Consider the following 18,072-nt stretch of genomic DNA (forward strand, 5'->3'; position numbering starts at 1 on the left):
GTGTGTATATAAACTGCAAAAAAAAACATAAAAACAATTATTAAAAAAAAATCCCAAACAGTTAACACGTTTAGATTAGAATATCACATGAAGCTATTCTCTTACCCTTGTATCTAAAATACATTAAAAAATAAAGTTGCCCTTTATAAACACAAGGAAATTGGAAATTGAACAAAGCGATACTTGATGGAATACATCCTAAATATTACCAGCTGCGCCCAGTCCTCTAACGCTCGCTTGGGTATAGCAAATTATCCGTCTCCTGCCAACCAGCAGTTCCATCCATAAGAGCTTAAATAGTTTGGAGTGGGTGCGCCTGAGAGACAATAGCGAAAAAGATTTTCCAGTATAACATATTTCATTTTTTTTTTGAAAGCATCATTCCAAAAGCAAAACTTTAGATGACTTTTTAATGCGCCAGTTAATTGTGGATGCCAGAGCAAACCCAAGCAAATAGGCTCATGTATTATAGACACAAAGAATGTTGTTGGTTATTAACACAGCAAATTTGCTGGTGCTTATTAGTCATTGTAAGAATTACATAATATCTATTAAGACTAATTATTTGTACATTGTCTGTAATGGTAACATTTAGACACAATTGTATTTCTGGAAAGATAATTAACTCATTAGTATGTCTAACTCATTCAGTTAATGAAACTAATCCTTATGAACATTCTACCCAGCTATGATCACAGCCCAAATGAAAAAGAAAAAAAAAGTATCCTTTTTTTTATCTTTGGTTATTTAATTGCTAGCACACACACGCCACGAATCACACATGGTGTATAATCTAAACATTTCCTCAACAGGACTTCTTAAATGGTAATGTCACGGACAATGGGGCTCAACATAGAAGCTCATCATGGATTTAATACACTTTAGCTAAGTTTGTATTAAGCTAATGATGCTGATGGTGCTTCTTGGTTGGTCGTAGTTTTGACCAAGCAAGTGAAGTTGTGTTCACTTCAAATACCTTAAAGTGTAAGAAACAAACTAATACAAACATCTGAAGGTGCCTAATAGAAAAATAAAGGCTGCCAAAGCAGTAGGTGGAGGCTCAGTGATCATAGTTTTGAAATTAGATATCCAGGGTGAGTAGAAAATTTCAAAGTTTCTCCCAAACCACTGGTTGGCAATCACTGTTTTACATTGTGTTTGTTGGTAGAATACACAAATGTTTGGGTATATTGTGTATCTGTATACATAAACACACACTTTGGGAACTCCACAGGAACCCAAAATGCCGTAAGGCCATCACATCTAAATGACATGGTTGAAAGTACCATTTTAAAACTACGGACAGTGAAACTTGGATTCCTCTCCAACCTTTTACAACCTTTATTCTTCTGTAAAAGCTTTATACAAAATGTTGAAGTGTCTTTGAGAGTTTGTGATGATCAGACAAAAAGAAAATTTATTTCAGGTGAAGACCTGACTCATGATAAATGTTCAACTTCCAAAATCATTTAGGTCAGGGAGTTAAGTCAGGGATTGCTCCATATCAACTCTTACAATTGTGCAAAGTATCTTTATATATTGTAGCATTAACATTATGTCTTACTATACCCAACTGGCCCCATCTGATTTGTTTAATGATCACATACTTTATGCCATAAAGTGTACAAGTTTTGGTCATGCTACATAAACCTTATGTTATACTGTGTATCTGTACATAAAAACACCCAACTTGGTAGGTTCTACAGGAATCTCAAATTCCTAAAAGGTCAAACAAATATTGAGCATCATGCCTGCATGGAATGGTGGGTAATTCAATTTCAAAACTATAGATAATAATATTGAGATCCCCCTCCCAAAAGTTTTGCAGCTATACCAGTATTCACTGTTCCATAAAAGCTTTACACAAGATCTTGGAGTCTTAGGGAACTTTTGAGAATTTTGTGGAATTGGAAAAAACACATTTTTTGAGAAAAATTGTCCTGACTCATGACCAATGTAGTAATTCTAAAATTGCTATGTAAATTCTAGCTATCAGGGATCTGTGCAGGTCACTCGAGTTCTTCCATCCTTACCAACATTATCAAACTATGGCTCTATAGAGTTAACTATGGCTTCAAATAGACACCTATCTTGGAAGGTTCCACAAGAACCCAAAATGCCAAAAGGCATGTTATGGCCAAATATTTATGGACCATCACACCTCCATGACATGGTGTCATTCTGTAGACATTAGAATGGAGATCCTTTGTAGCTATTATAGGCTTTACTCTTTAATAAATACATTGTTAGAGGAAATCAATTTAGGATGAGAAGGTGTCAATCATGATCAATGTTCCAATTCCAAAATATTTTGTGAATTTGAGGTTAGGGATTTGTCTCGGTTTCTCAAGTTACTCCATAGAAACCTTACCAAACCATGTCTCTATAGAACTGGCTTTGCGTATAAGGTACTGAGACAGTTAACGGCACTATAGTATAATATTTATTGAGCTATATTATGAGATTCTAGTTCCTCAGAAAGCTGAATGTTCTTGGATTAAAATAAACCACTCTGAGAGTCAGTTCTTATATGAGAACTTCAAGTATGATATAGTTTAAAAAAGTAATCTTTATAAACGTTTTGCATGTTACCACACCTCTAATGGCTTGGGGTTATTCCATCATGCAAAATGCCATACAAAATAGCCGTAGTGCCATCCATCATGGCCACACTTCTGTCGAAGTGAACTGACTGACAATACCAACTTCATTGGTGAGCTGTCTACCCTATATTATCCTACCCTATATCATGATGCACCAGAATGCCTGTTGGGGTACAATGCCCCTGTTGGCTGGTGGCTGTCGGGGGTGGAACTCCAAATGGGAATGCTGACTGGTGAATAACTTAAAGTGGAACTAAATGAAAAAAAATCAAGTAATGCTCCTTCTGCAATAAATGAAACATACCTGCCTGTTCACTCCACACACACCTGTGCACAGTGCTAGGTATTCTGCCATACCCCTAGATGCTGGCAATGAATGCTGGGATTGAATCACCTTGAGTGTGCAGGGTTTTCATCATTCCCCCAGCCAATGAAGGTGGCTGAAGATCCTTAACCCACAAGAGGACCTGTTGAAGTTGGCAGTGCCAAAGACATAGAGAAGAGGGGTGAGTATGCTTACACAAATTCTGATCAGGCAGGTAAAGTTATTTCAAAGGGAACTTTGCTCCTTCTACAATAAAATACCTGATTGCTCACAGTTTTTCTCTTCTTCTTGTTAGTTCTGATTTAACAAGGACATTACAACCACTATCAGACAATGTTAACATCGACTTTGTGCGCCATGTTAAGGATACAGAGTGGAAAGAATTCCTATAGGCTGACGGTTGTCAGTCTGTTATAGATTTTTAACCAAATCCAGGACTATTTGAAGATGGGCCAAGGTTTCTCAATAGTTAATGCAGAGGGTAACTCTAGATAAAGGGTAGAGCATGATGAAGACGTCACATCAGTTCCATCACCAACCCTAACTTTACCATTCTGTGTATACTAAGTTGTACCCCTTCTCCTTGACCATGGTAGCTCCGACCTTTGCCCCTTCCTCCCTTTCCTTTAATCCCAGAACTCCCCCATCCCTACCTGTTCGCCAAACCACCCCCCAACCTCCAAAAATATTATATGTAACTAACACTATAACCCCTCTTTTAACAATAAATACCAATATTCTTTATCTTATAAACCCTCTCAATTTTAAACCTGAACAACCAAGCTGCCAACCTCAGAAGTCAAAGTCCAGATTTTTCTCTACCAACATCCCAACTTTGGCCCCTAGCCACCCATCACCTCCTCAGGAGCCATGACCTTCAATTAATTTTAAGGGGTGACCCCACCAAACAGGATTCCTTCTGCCAAAATCCACCACTTTTAAATCAAACAGGACCCTTGCCTTTAAAGACCCCAACAGCCGTAACCACTCAAAAACTCCATGTTTCTTGTTTCCCTAAAAGGGGTGAGTGGGAAATGTTTTCTTCCTAAAAGAGGGCCTACCACTTCAGTTCACAGCCTTTTAAGCCTTCCTATGCCTCACTCCCCTCTTACCTCTAGACCAACCTCCCTAACCAGTTCCTATTTTAATAACTTTAATTTCTATGTTAACCCTTACTCTTCCTGTTAACCCTTACTCTTCCTGGGCTATGCCTGTCATGCAGGCCCTGCGCCTATTATTCAAATGCTACAGGCCTCTCTTTGTACTCCATGCTCCTGTTTTATTAAAGTTCTCCAAGACTGGAGATAATAGAGTATCATGGGTGAGCCTGGGTGATTCAGCAAACCTGAAATGGACCTGGTCCAAGATTGAAAACCTTTGCTAAATAATTGCAAATTATTTTTAAGAAATTCATTCTAGTTTTACTTGATCACCCAGGTTTTCCCATGATAATCTTGCAGAACTTTAATAAATCAGGCCCATTGCATCATTGCTGGCAGGAAAACATCCTATAAATGGAGAAATACACAGAAACAGTATTCACCTCCAGAAACCTATAATGTACTTTCAAAAAATTGGAAACATTATCATACTAATATTGCAAACATTTAAAGTATACAGCAGTTATTTTGCTCATTTTTAGATTTTTAATGCAGTTCTAAATCCAAAATCACAAAGAATGTGGCATCCTTACAGCCCTTTGTATCAAGATTGGATTTGAATTTTTTTTTTAGCCCATGAACATCTTGCATAAACATTACAATTTAGTCAGCATAAGGCTGACCGTTTCCACTAAGCCCCGGCAACTGAGCCGCTTAGAAGGAAGCTATTTCAATGTTATTTATGAGTGTTAACATACTTTTGCAAAGCACATTATACAATCCAGAAGTATCACACGGTGCATTTGTTCCAACTTCCCGTAAAACACTTTTCATTTATGCCTTTTAGTTTATGGAAGTTAAAGAAACGGTAACACGCCAATTTACAATGCTGAGTATATATTGTTCTGGCTTTTTATTTGTTCAGTTTGCATTGTAATGGGAAAGTTATTACCTGTCTTTAATACGTAGTGTTTGCTACAAATATTACGGCATGTAAAGCGATGTATAATTCATAAATGAAGTGAATAATGCAGCACTAATACACATTGCACTTAGCTATATAAATTACTCGACTCAGGGAACAATTTACAAATGCTGGAAAATGGCTCCATTTAGAGACATATTTTATATTATCTGAACAGAGTTTAAAGTGTGTCTCAGATTCTTGTACTTCTTTCAAGAGAACCTGTTAAAAAAAAAATTAGGTAGACAACCCCTTCAATTGCTTCTGAGTAGAAGTCACCTCCCCAAGTCCTCCTACCAGGGGGGCTGATACTTGTAAACCTATTATATAAATATATAAATGGTCCAAATAGAGAACTCGCTTCATAATTATTCACATTGCAAGACAAGAGAGCGCTCTTTGTGTGGAGGAAAAGAGATTTACCAATTGTTTTTTTATGTTTAATGAAGTAGTTTCAGCAAGTAAAGACAACAGAGACTGACGGGTACTGATTATGGGATCAGGGTGGAGATTTTTCCCCTGTTGGAGTAAATTGAACCAGGGTTTTAGTTTTTTTTTTGCCTTCTTCTGGATCAACTATGTCTGTAGGGTTTTATCTAGGATAAGTTTATTTAACTAGTGATTGAATATTATGGACTCCTTTAGCTATGTACATCCATATTAGAGGTGCTACAGACTAAATCTGTATTTTTAATTAACCTTAATATGGTTCCTGGGTTCCTCATTGCTTCTCATCAGCCATTGTGCACTACATTTCCCACACCTAAATCCATTCTTTGCAACTTACAGATGTCAGGAAAAAAGTACACAACTCTTATGTTGAAGCTAAATCTGGTCAATTGGGGAGAAAAAAATAAAGAAATGCAAATTGTCTACTTGATGTAAGCATTAGTGTGGAAACCTTAGCTATTCAATATGACATTTTCAGGTATTTAGTGGTGGCCTATTTTGTTCTTGCAGAGGTTCCTGCTCTGGGAAGTTATCCCCAATCATGTTTTGTGTACCCTCATTGGGCATTGAGATAACCCAAGGGGCCACTGGATCATAGCAATTCTTTCCAAACTCTTTTGTCTATGGCCAGATTTAGGTCAGGGAAAACATATTTCTGAATAGCTTCTATGGGCTGGTAAAGTTTTCACATAATTGTTACTCTTCAAACTGCCCTACTAAAAAAGCTGATGTGATTATATCAATTAATTCTGCCCACAGTTAAACTCTGGTGCCTATTAAGAAGCTATTCCAGTATTCTGATCACCTCATTAAACGTAAGCATGTTCAGATCTCTCTGTGGCTCCTTCTTGTTTGAAGTATTTTTCATCATAAACTTCTCTTATCAATATTTCAGATCATTAATTACAATTACATTATCTGTCTCTATGAGCACTGGGGACAATGAAAGTCACACAGGACTAGTGACCGGAGGTGAACGTTTTCCAGCTAGATCTTTTTTTATTCTTGTAATGCACTCATTGATTTTATACGGTTTTATTTTTAATTAAATTTTTGGGAAAAAATGATGGCGGTACATTCATGCAATCTGATTACTTCTAAAGGTAAAGATCCAATAAAAAATGTTTTAAAGTTTCTGTAAAAAAATGTATTAGTCATCTTTATGAATGAGAAAAAGTTTCCGGAGTGATGAAAGAACTGACTTTGTTTAAAGTGAACGTGAACAGAAAGCAACTTGGGCAGATGACTAGGGATGAGTGAGAATGCCTCTGACATTCTCGCAAAAATTTCCCCAAACTATAGATGGCTCCGCAAAAATTCGGCGAACCGATTTAGCAAATTCCATTGAAGTGCATGTTCCCACACTCCCTGGGTTGATAGGTACAGCCCAGGGAGCTTGGGAACCTGTGGTCACAGCTGATTGGAGGTACGCGAGTGCTTCCTATCAGCTGTGACTGCAGGTGAACTCTCAATGGAGTTTCTCCATTGAGAGTTCAACTGAGTTCAGTTCCCATGGTCACCAGGCTGATAAGTACAGCCCAGGGAGCGTGGGAACTTGGGGTCACAGCTAAATGGAGGCACGCAAGTTCATTCAAGTTCGGCGAGGACACAACCTCGTGGCGAATCACAAGGCCGTTCTCGCTTCCATGTTCTGTAAGGGAGAAAGGCCCAATTCGCAGTGAGATCAAAATGAAAAATTTCTCTCGCTCATCCCTACAGATGACATTATCTTTTCCATTGGCCAGGAATATTCACACCCATCCATACACACCATTCTAGACCAATGAAATGCTACACCAAGAAATACCAGATTGTTCTTGGTACTTAGCTGTCCATCTTGTTCCCTACATTTCAACCCTAGGGTTTACCTGAACAATGTACAGGCATGAGTGCTATCATGTGGTCAAAGAAGGATTAGACTTGGGGGCCCCCTGGGCCAGTTCTATATGGATATGCTTGGCTGGTGGCCCTAAAAGCAGGCATTTCACCAGTTACAAATCCATTGAGGATGGGCCTGCATTCAGTAACACAATGGGCATCATACAGCAGTCTGCTTTTTGTTCAGACCACAACAGTTGACCAAGGAAAGTCCTTCCGATGCAAATTCTTTTGTGGTCTAAGATGTCCCATGACCAAATGTCATGCCACAAAGTTATTGTTACAAAAAATATATCCATTAAGAACACCCAGCTTTCACTTGACCACCAAACAATGTGGCACAATGGCATGCTTGCAGCACACATTTTTTTTATCCCCAGGAACCTGCCCTTACTAAGAAAGGCTAGTTGCTTTTGTTTGTTCCCAATTTTTCCTTTTCTCTCATACATAGTGTAGTGTTTTGCAACTGGTGGTTATTGGGTTCCTCCAATCAGAAAGAAGAGGAGCCAAAGGAATTCTGCAATTTTAATGTATAAGAAAGGAATGCCCAAGAGGGAAGAAAGAATAGACATTCCTTGCTGGGGAAAGGGAGGGGCAAATGGAGTTGTAATCATGATCCAAAAACCAAGGAAGATTCCCATTGGATTCAACTCTATGTATCAGAACCTTTAGTGACATTAGTCCAGGTTCACGCTAAGTTACACATGATGGTTTGAAGGAAATGGCACACCTAATGCACTTTGCCAATACCAATATAAACAATTGGCAATACATATACTTTTTCCGGTGTGTTGCTATGTATTAGGCAAGACATTCAAATGAAAAAATTGAGGTCTGAGGAGTCTGAGATGTAGCTTTTAGGTTTTTTGCAATTTTTCCAAATTTGCATGGTCTGCCCTTGGGGTGAATATTTTGGGATGTACGCACCTGAAAATATTTGTAATCGTCTTAAATGTTCTCACTGTAGAAATATGGACTTATCATTAATTAGAATTATCATTCTAATTCTAGGAAATGCTTCCTTAAGGCCATTGCTGATGTCTTTCCTTCTAAGCATGCGCGGTGAACGAACGTTCACTCACTTCCTGTGGTGCACGTCACTTCCTGTATTGTTCAAATGATCGCATCTATCGTGTGTACAATATCTGCGAACGATCGTGTCGTTATCTGTATGTACAGGATCTGTGCCATACGATCGTTCACAGATATCGTGCAGGATCGTTCGTCGTTCGTTTACCAACGATAATAATTGGAAGTGTGTACGTAGCTTTACTCTGTAAACACACTTTCCAACGCAGTAATATTCTGATACATTTGTTACATTTTTCTTTTATCCACAAATGTATCATTTTACTGTGCGTGTTACAGAGTAAGTGATACTTGCTGGCCAGCCATCTTCTCAATGATTGCAGCAGAGTCTGCAATCATTGAGAAGAGTGTGAGATCCCCTGAGCACTGCAGGTTATTTAACCTGTACTGCCACGGGGATCGTAGTGGAACTGCAGAGTTCATCTGCAGTTCAGTTCCCATGGTCACATGACCATCGGAACTTTGCGGTCACAGCTGTGACTGCAGGCGATCGCCTGGGTACTAGAGGTAGAATGGGAACAAGTTTCCCCATTCATCACATCTAGTGCCCTAGGTTTTTGAGTAGAGAAACTCTATCCAAGAACACAAACAACTAGTAAAAGGCTGCAAGAGCAAAGTCCCCCACCATTGACTTCATGGTGTTCGAATTTGGCATTCGATCACCCGAAAAAAATCTTACTATTCAATCGAATAGTTGTCAAATATAGCCAAATGGGATGTGGAAGACTATTCCAGAGAGTGGGGGCAGCTCTAGAAAAGTCTTGGAGCCGTGCATGTGATGAGGTTATGAGTGTGGAAGTCATTAGTAGATCATTGGACGAGGGAAGAAAGCGACTAGGGGGATTTTTATATCAGGTCAAAAGGCTAAGTGGGACAAGAAATGTGGAGGGATTTGAAAGCAAAGCACAGGAGCTTAATATTGATTCTAAGGTGAAATGGAAGCCAATGAAAGACAAGGAGAGGAAGCAGAGGAGGAGTGATAGGAAGGTTGTATTTTAGGTAGGTAAGTGGGTAGATAGTTGGGTAGGCCGTGTATGGGGTAGGTAGGTGGGTAGGTAGGTGGGAAGGATGAATGAGCCTGTCTGCAGCATTCATAAAAGATTTTAGAGGAGAGAGTTGGGTTAGTGGAATAACAGAGAGGAGGAGGTTACAGTAGTCCAGGAATAATAAGAGTACGTACAAAGAGTTTGGTCGTTGAATCAACTGAACATTGGCATCAATTTGGGCAAACTGTCAGCAAACTGAACAGAAGCCAATTTACCCAACACTAATAATAAAGTGTGATGTTGTAGATAACTCATTCACTTTGAATGCATTGCCACCCGTCACTGTGGTCTTTTTACTAGAGTTGACCCTTTTCTTCCAGTATATCACAGTTCACAGATGAGAAGGCACATTGAGCTGCCATTCATGTAACTGCAGTTTGTGCATTACTGGGCTTTGTGGTAACTTGCAGTAAACCACATAATTTACCCAATGGTACCTTATAATGAAAATGTGAACCCAGCCTAATGCTTTGTCAGTCAATAAAAATATAAAAGATATGATTTATATAATGATATGAAATATAAAATGATTTCACAATTCTAGTTCCTTCTTTGACAGATGAAATGCAACATGAGTGCAAAATATAAACACTTATTCTTAACAAAGATAAAATGTAAATATGATAATTACAGATGAAATATAAGTGATTTCTTTTATTTACAAGCTGACAAAACATTTCCATAGAGGAACAAGATATGTGAGATGTGCCAATACACCGTGTGCGAAGAAATGTGAATTCCAGACTTACAACAGTCTTCCTGTTCTTCAATCAATCTACACTGAAAAATAAATAAGCTGTTCCTAACTTGAAGGCACTCAGAACATAAATGGTGCAAGACCTTCATATTAGATAATAGATGTACAGATCCAAGTACTCAGCATAGGGATGGTAGGAACTCCTCATAATAAACGCAGAAGGTATACAGACATGGGAACTCAACACAAGGATGGTGAGAAGCCTCATGATGGGCACATCTGGGGTACATGCAAGACAGGAACATCTCGTAATAGGTGTGCAGACCATGAAACCCAATGCAGAGATGGTTGGAATCTTTCATAAAGGGCACAGCAGGTATGCAAACAAAGCCCAGGGATAGTGGAAACCCTATATAATGGTCACAACAGGAGTGCAGACCTGGAAACTCCAGGTCCAAGTCCAGGTGGACGGAAACTCCTCATAATGGACAGTAGATTGACAGATCAGGAAACTAAGTGCAAGGATGTCACAGCTGGTGTGAAGACCCAATAAATCAGCACTGGGATGGTGGAAACCCCTTATGATGGGCTCAGCAGGTGTAAAGACCCCAGAACTCAGTGTGGGGATAGTGAGGACCCCTAATATTGGACACAGTTAGTGAAAAGGCCAAAGAAATCAGTGCATACATGATAAAAACTTCTCGTAATGGACACAAACCAAGGAAATCATCAGAAATCATAATAGGCATAGCAGGTATGCAGACCCATATCAGCACAGGGATAGTGTGAAACCTTTATAATGGTCACAACAGATGTGCAGACCTGAAAATGAAGTGTAGAGTTGATGGGAACCCTCTTAATTGGCACAGTTGGTGTGAGGAGCCAATAAATCAGCACAGGGATGGTAGGAACCCTTTTAATGGGCTCAATGTATGTACAGACCGTAGAACCCAGGACAGTTTATAACCTTCATAATGGGCAAAGCTGGGATACAAGCAAGATCTCATAATGGACACAGTAGGTGTGTAAATCCTAAAACCCAATGTAGGAATAGATACGATCCCATATGAAACTTAGAAAATCATCAACAGGGTAATGGACCCTTTATAATGGTTACAAGAGGTTTGCAGACCTGAAAACTCAGTGCAGGGTTGATGGGAACCCCTCATAATGAACACAGTAGGGTGACAGATCAGGAAACTAAGTGCAGGAATATTAGGAACCCCTCTTACTTGGAACAGTTGGTGTGAAGACCCAATAAACCAGCACTGGGATGGTAAGAACCCTATTAGTGGGCTCAGCAAGTGTACAGTCTCAAGAACTCATAATGGGCACAGCTGGTGTAAATATCCAGAAAAATCTTTACTAGAATGGTGGAAACTCCTCATAATGGACACAAACCCAAGAAGCCATCACAAGTAAAATGGAGCACTTATTATGAGCACCTCATAATAAGCAAAGTAGAGGTGTGGACCAAAGAACTGAGCACAGGGTAACCTCTCATAATAGGCAGGGCATAGAAGGTGTGCAGACCTAGAAACTCAGTGTGTGCAGAGATGTTGGGAACCCCTTATAATGGGTACAGATTGTGTGAAGGCTCAGAAACTCAGCACAGGGATGGTCCCAAGTTAGCAAATAAGCACTATAATACAACCCTTTATAATATAATACACTATAATACAACCAATTGTCTCCTTGTGCTGCCTTCCATCCCCTACAGGGACTGCAAAATGCTGACATAATTAAATTCAGGTACTTATCGCATAAGAAATATATTAAATGATGTATCACTGAATACAGAATAGCATTAGTTTCTATATTTTATATCTACCTGGAGTTTACTTTTAATGAACATCAGCCAATTTCTAATGCAATTTTTTTTTTATCCCATCTTCATATAATTTCTCTTCCACAGAACATTCTGAGAACGTACTTTTTTATACATTTAGTTAACACCCAAAGGTTCTTTTTTTTCATTTCTATCTCCACCTCAAAATATAAATCAGTCAGATAATATCTTCTCTTCACCGCCAACATTTAACATTAAACAGATAATTTCAGCAAGCAAAGAAAAATCTTCAATTTCTTCTCCCAAATCCTTCATCCCTCCCGATAAATTAAAAGAAAGCGAAAACTCATCTTATCTCGGATACAGAGACATCTCCTTAATGTATTTCCTTGTACATTACAGAAAAAAAGGTAAATAGAATATCTATTAAGTTAAAAAATGATATTTTGCCAATTTTCCTGGACTTCCCAGACCTTATCATCAGACGTGGTTAAAGTGTGGCTGGAAAAATGTCAACTCTGACAGCTGCCTCTGCACTAAGCCAATCTGCCTTAGATTTACTCTGAGTAAATGTCACTGTCTCAGCGAGATTGGGGCACAAGCTGATTTCCTGTCCTTCCAAAGTGACAGCCACTTGACCGGCCTGTAGAGGAGTAGAAAGTTAATGAATGAGGGTGGAGATGGAAAGGTCTGAATATACGAGGCACAACATCAAACTGATTTTGGCTTCTGATGATTTAAAGTGTATATTTGAAGCCAAAAAACTGCTGGAGATGCACTATGAAGATTGAAGTGTGTGTATAAGGAGGGATGTCATTGGGGGGAAGGGGGTATTTCTGTACCGGGCTTGAGGTTTGCAGGGTTGGACGTTGCAAAATGGTTGGCACTCTTGGCGTAATGTGCAAGGGTCCCATGTTCTAAACTTGTCTGCGTTGAGATTGCATGCTCCCCCTGGTTTACCCTCCAAACTTTAAATTAAACTTTTTACCTTGGAGGAACCCTTTGCAATAATTTTCAGGTCTTCAGGGAACCCTTTCTGTAATTACTATATCCAAAACCCACAGTACATTAGTGTGGTGATTAGTGGGATAAATGCCTCTTACATTGCTGGCCATTGGGGAGAATGTCACCCTTACAGCCAGATAGCCAAAAAGATCATTGGCGTCATTTAAACTGACCCAAGAAGCACAAATTGATCATTACTGAAGGAACCCCTAGCAACCTCTGGTGAAACCCTGCTTGAGAAACACTGCCTTAGACTATGGTAGGCATGGCGTATCGTGAGCTCCTTTAGACGACAATCAAGTGACTTTTCTCTCTAGGGATCCAGAGCACACTATACAGATCAGGGGTCTTCATCTTCAGGCTTCAAGGGCCAGGGTCTGCATACTCCTTGAGTATTCCTCTAATAGATATCAGTAAATGAACAAGGAATGGTTTACATAACGTCAAAAAATTGCTATATGTATACCAAAATTCAGCAGATCATTGAGGATCATTGATAAAGAACTGTAGATAGACCTCATTTCAAATATTTTGTTCAGTTCTAGAGTTCCCATTGTCAAAAAGACATTAATAAGATCGCATAGAGAGGTGGGCAACAAAAATGTTGGAAATGTAGATCTATATTCAAACAAAACAATCAAAAACGAGGCTCAATAGACCAATTGGGTTATTTTAGCCATCACACTCCTATGTTTCTGTGATAAGGGAATTACCCTTTCTATTGGTATTGGTGATCATAATACCCGGGACTTAAGGTGTAGGGAAATCTAAAAATGTTGACTTGTTTTGGCTATACACATACAAGCCTACAACCCACCCTACCTTCAATAACTAAAAAAAATAGTTTAGGTTTCCAATATCTTTGAAATGATTCTCTTTCATCCATGATAATAGATAATATCTACTATTATCTTCCTGTTATGCTGCATTTGTTTTTTATTGCCCCTCAAAACATTTTCTATGGAATTTGAAATACATTTTCCCCCACTTATATGTCTATCTATATTTTAAATTTGCCCGGCCCTAGGAAAACACGGATGCTCAATTCCTATTGAATCCACATTTACTTAGCAGGGAGCTCCATCTAAATCATAGCAATGCACACATATATTTAATGAAGACTTCGAAAAGAAAGCTTTATGATGAAAATACAAGCTGTTTTATGACAGAGTGCCAATACTTGTCTTCAGAATCTCGGGGACATTCAAGACATACGACACACTCGTGGCACAATACAAATCATTTTTTGGATTGAATTTTGGCATCAGTTGCAAAATCTTTCATCAATAATAAAGGAACAAACATAGGAGTCTTGGCAAAAAGATTAAAGTTAAACTCCATTTTTGTAATGTAAAACAAAAAATCAAAAAGACCTCTCTTTAACCCTTTCACAGTAGAAATCGTTAAAGCTTTAGCAGATTAAATATGAGTTACCTTGAAATTAACTGAATGCTTTTTTTTAGGATAAAATTGGCTTTTACTTTATACTTCTTTGCAAATTCACAAATTCTTTACTTTGCTGAAACGTATTATTGGCACCCATCATTGTTTATTCTGCATTTAACCAACATCACATTTTGTATAAGAATCAGATTAAATAGAATATTTTAGGTAATATTAAAAATTAAAATGTCATGGACAAAAATGATGGCACTCTTCACCTTATGTTTTGCAGGACCTTTACGGGCAATGACTGCAAACAAGAATGTTGTAGCTCTTAATGAGATTTTGGGTAAGCAGATATTTTGGCCCACTTTACCTGAGCAAAGTGTTCCAGATGTGTTGGGTGTGAATAGAACTTTCTACAGATAACAAATTTCAATTATTCACATGGATGTTCAGATGGATTTATAAGGGCTCATAAAGGGCCAGTTTAGAATAGTCCAAAGTTTTGTTCTTAGCAATTCTTGTTTTTTTTTAGCTCTTTATTTTAGGTCATTTTCTTGTTGGAGGATCCATGACCTAAGATTGAGTTTTTAAAGCTGGTCAGTATGTTTTTCTCCATAATGTTTTAAAAAGTTTGAGATTTCCTGCAGAAGACTTAAGGCAACCCATGCCAGGTAGTCCAGTTTTGGCCAAAGGAAATTCTCCCAGAGTAATTGGGACTTGCCAATATATATTTTATCAAATCCCAGTTTGTGTTTTTTTTTATATATATTTTTCTCTCAAAATTGTTTTTTTCTTCCATTGAACAAACTGATGGTGCATCAGACACTAAAAGACCCTGATCTTTAGTTTGGCTTTTATCTTATTGTCTATGGCTTTTTTCTACTATTTTCATTATTTTTCTGCCCATTCTGTGGTTGATTGTTTCTTTGCAACATTTTGAAAACATGCATCCTGCGTTCCATTGTGGTACCATTTAATTTGAATGGCCCCCAGTTCACTAAAATAGCAGCCTGAAGATAAACTACTGCTTGCATATACAGTATAGTAACTTTTAACAGAACTTTTGGACTTTTAACCAGTAGTCCATGAACTTTGGTGAAGTCTGAAAATGTTATCTACCTAAAAAGAATCCTGGATTTTCTGATAATATTCCAAAACGAAATACACCTCAACAGGAAGCAATGTAACGGTGTGACTGCAGGTCCATAGGGGATGTTGTGGAGCTTTAAAATTTATTTTGCAATGGATCGGAGTGTCCTTTCAGGTGATTTTGCATTCTCTGCATTTAGCAAGAATATTCCCGGAAGCTGGGTGACATCACACCCTCTGATGCAGCAAATAAGGTAAGTACCATATAATACTGACTTTTTTCTTTACCTGTACATAATAGTAGACAGTTTGGTAGGGGAAAGAGGATCCGAACCATGGAATTGAAGCTTCTTTTGTAGTAAAAGGTCCTTTTTAAAGGAGATTTGAGGATAAAGATCACACGAAAATTCATATTAGTATATATATAGAGTATATATTCGCTGATAGGTCCACTTTAATGCTAAAACATAAAGCAGGCAAGACACAAATATTTTAGTTCATTCTCTATCATCTCTTCTCATTTCATGGAGAGACCCAGGTGTCAAACCAAATAAATCTGATGCCTGCTGATTTCCCTGCTGTATCCTCTCTTATTAATTCATAATTGTCATGGGAGACGGCCAATGAATTTGCAAACATCTTCCTATTTGCTCTTTTCATCTCTCATTGACATTAAATCCGGCATGGAGATTGCTGTGCAATTAGTAAACTAGAGATAAGAAGGAAACGTCTGCCGATGGAGGGAGAAATTCGATAGGACACACTGCAGTTCTTATTCCACTGCTTAATGTCTGAATGGATTGTAACCAGACTGGACAGCCCAGTAAATTCTCTGTGTCACGTACAAGTTGGGGAAAAAAATGCTATTAAAGCTCCAGGACTGCCACAGGTGACCAGTTGTATGGAGTTTACAATCCCCTGTGTGCCGCCATATTGTCATGCAATTTATGGCCGTCTATGTTCATGCTCAAACACACATGGTGTTAGGTGTGCATGGGAATGTATTACTATGCCGTTATGTGTACACAGCCTGGAAAAGATATGATGAACGGTCTAAATGAGTAAGGCCTCAAGGAACCGGTAGGATAGGAGTTAGCTCACATAGGAGTATCTGCACATATTGCAACCTTGATTGCTTTGTCTATCCAGCTGATGCTCAATGTGTTCTTAGATTGTCAAGCTTTTTACCTATCCAAATGTTGTAACAGCAAAAAAAAATTTCACAGATGATTTATTCTCCCACCCACAATTCAAAAAATATTAGCTGGAGTTTTGAGCTCTAGGAATAATATGACCAAAAGTGCCAAATGGACATCTCACACGAACCCTTTTTGAATTTTACAAAATTATACAGTTTTGGTAGAGCACAGGTCCATCAGGTTTGAAGGCATAAACCCATCAAGTGTATTCAAAAGACAAAAATGAATATAAATAGCTCGCTCATGCATGTTCAGAACACTAAACCTATGGACGATTCAGATCAAGTCAAGAAATACTTTTAATGTCTAGGCTAATCTGATTTATTTGGGCCAGAATATCTACCGGATCAATCTAATGCACCTAGATCAATATTCTACAGCAGCTTTTCTCATAACATTGGGAAACCCTTGAATAACCTTCATTTCAGGGACCACCTGCTAGAATTACTATATCCACAGATCACAGTATATTAGTGTGGTGGTCAGTGAGAGAATTCCTCTTACATTGCTGGCCATTGGGATGAATGTCACCCTTACAGATAGCCACAAAGATCATTGGGGTCACTTAGTCTGACCTGAGAGGTGTAAACTGCTCATTGCTCAATGAACCCTCAGCACTCTCTGGAGGATCCCTGGTTGAGAAACACTGTTATAGTCAAGTCATAAAGACATATTACAACAAGCATTTGTTTAACACCCATACATGTAATAACATCATTATGAGACAATCTCCTCTTATCGTTCCTTCCTGATCCTGTATTAAACTTGAGGGATGTAGTCACCTTTGGACATTTGCTCCCAGAAGACCAAATGGGACATATCATGTCTCGTTGACCTTTTCATGTCTCCATCCTATGTCCACCTGGTTGATCTACGAAAGGATTTCTCTGTTGTTTCCAATAAAGCTTTTTTACCTGTTTGTATTATTTATCACCATTTAGTTTTATTTCCTGATTAACATATCTGTAATAATATTTGATTTCAACCCCCAATAATTCGTCTGAGGAAGAGAACATCTATAACATGGAACGTTTATAGAGTGTTGGTCAAGATCCACTCAATACAATAGTCCACTGAAGAATTTTTATTATAATTGCTAATTGAAACGTGTATATTCTAAATATAGAATATTTATAATAATAATAATAATATACTATATAACTAAAAATATGGCAATGGTCAGCTTTGGGCTACGGCCCTTTTGTAAGCAGTGCTATTTGTTCTTGTAATGATTCGCAATGCAAACATGGGATTTTTGTGTTTTTGCCTATATATATTTAATAAATCAGTAGTATAATTTTGTATGTTTATATATACCACTAAATAGGCCAATTTTATGTTTGAAATTAACCATTATTTTTTAGATACTAATACTTGCCGGTCCAAATATATTGAAAAAGTTAACAATTTCCATGGGGTGTATTGACTATTTCACATGGTTGCATGTTA

Source organism: Pyxicephalus adspersus, chromosome Z, assembly GCF_032062135.1.
Source record: "Pyxicephalus adspersus chromosome Z, UCB_Pads_2.0, whole genome shotgun sequence".
Lineage (NCBI taxonomy): Eukaryota > Metazoa > Chordata > Amphibia > Anura > Pyxicephalidae > Pyxicephalus > Pyxicephalus adspersus.